The 4,111-nt window shown below is 38.4% G+C and overlaps 2 pseudogenes; both read right to left on the minus strand.

Annotated features, from left to right (window-relative positions):
- Positions 1–266: 266 nt before the first annotated feature.
- LOC130504419 (uncharacterized) lies at positions 267–1,403 on the minus strand (annotated as a pseudogene).
- Positions 1,404–1,824: 421 nt separating this feature from the next.
- On the minus strand, positions 1,825–3,691 carry LOC130494685 (zinc finger CCCH domain-containing protein 29-like; annotated as a pseudogene).
- Positions 3,692–4,111: the final 420 nt, after the last annotated feature.

Genomic DNA, 4,111 nt, shown 5'->3' on the forward strand with positions numbered 1-4,111 from the left:
AAACATAAAACCTGATCTAAATCTAGGTGTGAGTTTAATCCCTCACAAGGCCCATAAGAAAAAGCAATGAAGTCTCACGGGGTGTATTGAATTGAGGATTTTAATAGTTTGATTGGATTTGAGAAAAACTGGAGTTTGAAGAGATGTGAACTAAAATCTCATTTATATGGGTGAGATTTACAAAAATAAAAAAAGATTTTGGTGAGATTTTATCTTAAATTTCAGAGTGCTTTAGATCATTTGATATTACTAATCTATTTGTTCAATTATTTAAGAACGTGATATTCAAATGGTTGCTCGTATATTATTCTTTCTGCATCATCTATCACACCGACAAAGTCATTATCATTTGTCTTCTCGCTTTCTTCAAATTGATAGGCCTGTTAGAATCACTCAGTCCCACTGCATTCTGTCCAGTTGCAGTGTTTTGTTATCGTCTTTATCTCTTCAGAATCACATTCACATATGGATACACATTCAATACTTCGTCATCTGCTCTGTTTTTCTTTTCGTTTCAGAGTTCCACCCAAAACCAGATCTGCAACAATAAAAACTGCAAAGCTTTGGTACTAAACTTCAAGATCTTCATCCTATTTTATAGTGGCCATAGGTTTTTGTAGATCCAAGTTGTTGTTGTAGAATTGTTAGTATTCTGGATTCCACCATCAATTTGTTGAATTTACCATTGGCATCACAAAAACCTTGATTGATGGCTTCCACTAGTAACATCAATAACAACTTGTGCACATGTTCAAACCATGAATAGTATTGACATTTACCTTTTATGTCTTTAGGATCTCACATTTTTTAGAAGGCAACTAGTCATATAACACCATAGAGATTAAAAAAAAAAACTTAACTAACTAATCTATAGTCTTTATAACAAATAGTGAATTGTCAAGTTCTAAATTAACCGGGAAAGACTCAAACTCATAGACAAACATCATTCAGATTCATGACAAGTACACAAAATAATGAAACTAGTCTGAAACAAAAGTAAACTGAAAAGAATACTCACTTTGATAAATAAAAGAGTGATTGATGCACGTATCCTATCCTCAGTTTTGCAAGCCTCTCCCCACCCCCATGTTACTGATCTTATACACATAGATATACACATAATATACCTATCTAATCCTAATAAAAAAAAAACGTAAACAAAAAGAAGCTTATCATATTTTTTTTTTGTAAAGAACAGCCCATAAAGCTTTTGAAAGTTAAAGCAACGTGTTCTTCGAGAAGTCCTTCTTCTCTGTTCAATCAAAACACATATTCGATCTACTACTTTAGCTTGCATATTTGGAGCAGTACTCTCACAGAATACTTCCTAAAGCTTTTGAGAGTTGAAGCAACGTGTTTCGAGAACCATGATAAGGAATCGACGAAGGTAGCAGAAGCTTCATCGTCACTGTCGTGCTTGCGAGAAAGCAAAAGTGCGGAGACGTTGTCGAAGTTCAGGTCAACATAGAGGTATAGAGAGAAATTTTGTGGTGTAGACATTGGTTTGTGAGAGATTGTGGTGGAGTCGTAGCACTTGAAATATGGATCATCGATTTCTTTGGCCAAATTTTTATATTGCTTCTGGGTTTTGTCAAATAACAGGTATAGAGGTGTGATTTGTATTACACTAGTTTTGACTAAAAATCATAGATTTCGTTGCTTCAAATCCTTTTGTTAGATTTTTTGTTTCAGAATAGTTTGTCTTTCAATAACAGTAGATTTGATTTAGTTTTTGTAAATTGTTAATTGAATAACAGTAAATTGTAAGTGATTTGTGATGATTTTAGATAAATGTTATATTCAATAACACAAGATTTGAGAAAAAAAATAGAAATCATTAGTTGAATAACAGGGGATTTTAAAACAAAACCAAAACACTCTAAAATCAACAATTCAATACACCCCCCTCAGTCTTTCTACTTCTTATGCCACAATCTGCTGCTTCTCATGGTCTATGTACATTTGCTCTGCCCACAACGGCAGCTTAAACGTGTTCCCTACCCGCTCATTCAACCCAAAGGCTCTCTCTGGCGCACTGTCTTTCACCAAAGAGTTCACCCATGACACATCTGGCTCATCACTGTAGTCTCTAACAGGACGCGACACATTGTTGTTGTTTCCATGAATGCCAAAGGAGGCGCTTCTCCTCATCTTGTTCAGCTCCTCCCTTTGCATTCCCCACTCAAGCTTCCCATTTGGTGATCCCCACTCCGAGACAACATTCGAAGTAGCTACCGGAGCTGGCTTGAAACTCAAACTGCGTCTAGCAAACGCTGAGGATCTCGCGTTCATCACCGCAGCTGCCATAGCTGCTGAAGACTCGAACCCGTGGTTCCTGCTTGGAGATTGATGTTGCATCACAGAAGAAGAAGAATCATAAGAACCACGAAGCCTTAGCTCCATCTTAATATCCTTATCTCTAGCACTCAAACTAGACTTCAATCTACTACCGCTAAGCTGCAACGGTGGTGGTGTAAGACTATTAACTCTGTTCTGCCATAAACAATCGTTTCTTGGAGACAAAGTAACACCATTATCACCCATTGGCTGTGAAACCATTGCTGATCCAGTTGAAGCGTTAACAGCTCTCAACTCTTCCCTCCTATGAGCAAAGAAACAAACCTTCCTTGCGCAGCCGTGTCCTATACTGAGCAGGGTGAAGCCAAGACTCGAAAACACCGTGCGCGTACTCGCAAGAATCTCCTTTAGGACAAGACCCTTTACGAAACTCAGGACAAGGGACACAAGTGTAAGGATACTTCCTCGGATCTCTCCTCCTGGCGTTCTCACCAGGGTGAACAAAAGGACACTCGGTCCAGTCGTGAGAGTAAGCCCTAGAACATGGCTTGACCTTGAAGCTAAACATCCTAAACTCGTCGGTCACGTAAACACCTTCGTTGATATCGGGAAGGGATGCATCGGCTGGATACTTAGTCACAACACTCTTCACCACTTCCTCCTCTTCTAAACTAATTCCGGTTCACAAAATCTCAACCGCTTTTCTAGTTTGGTTAGGTATAAACCGAGAAGCACGAACCAATAGGTCAACCGGTTTATTCCCCTTAGCGTCAAGGCAGTTAGGTGAAGCAGAGGCATCAAGCAAGATCTTGATGACTTGGACGACAGAGACAGAACAGCCAGAAACAGCACAGTGAAGAGCAGTGAGTTTCTCCTCGTCGCTTGAAACTCTGTTCACGTCGGATCTTCTTCCTGTGGAGATTATGTAACTTAGAACTTGGATGCTTCCGTACATAGCAGCAACCATGAGAGGTGTTCTTTCTTGGAAACCAATCTTCTTGGACCCGACCCGTTTGCAGTACCACAAGCCCGGTTCATTGATATCTACCGAGTTCTCTTCGGTTTGTCTCTTGAACGATTGAAGATCGTCGCAGGCTGCGGATTCAAGAAGATAAATGGTGGCGTCAACACCTTCTTCTAACTTGGCCCTCACGGTTCTTGAAGAGCAGAGGTTTCTCTCGGAGCCGCACATCTCTTCTGTGAGAAGAAGATATAACTTTGCAGGGTTAAAGAAGAAGTAGAAGAAGGGTTTGTGTTTCTAAAGAAGAAGGATTAATAGGGAGAGATGTAAAGGCTCCTTTTATAAGAAAGCTTCGTTGCGAAGAAGAAGAAGAAGAGAGGACGTTGTCCTCTTTCTTTCGTCTACCTTTCTTAGTCTCCTTTATTTTGTATTATGTTTTTGTTTCTTCTACTCGTCATCATGGAAATGGTTTAGGTCAAAAGTCAAAACTGGGCAACTTTTAAAAGGTAAGGATGTCGCTGTTTCGCTGTTTTGCTGACTGTTTTCATATTTGTTTAGTCTTTTGCATAAATATTACTATTATATTATTCTCTCCTATCTCATTGATTTTTTTCTTTTTTTTTGATCAAACTCATTGATTTTTTCAAAATGTGTTTTTTTTATAATGAGCAAAAGCAAGTTTCTTGAGGGGAATAAACAACACCCATTCAACTTTTTTTAATAACAAAAGTCTCATCCGGAAGTATTAATTCTTTTAGCTAATTAGACCATCTCCAATGTATTTCCTTATTTTTTTCTCTATAATAGAGGAACTTTATCATAGAGATGTGTTCTTCTCCAATCTATTTCTCT

The sequence above is a fragment of the Raphanus sativus genome, unplaced genomic scaffold (genome assembly GCF_000801105.2).
Source record: "Raphanus sativus cultivar WK10039 unplaced genomic scaffold, ASM80110v3 Scaffold1564, whole genome shotgun sequence".
Taxonomy (NCBI): Eukaryota; Viridiplantae; Streptophyta; class Magnoliopsida; order Brassicales; family Brassicaceae; genus Raphanus; species Raphanus sativus.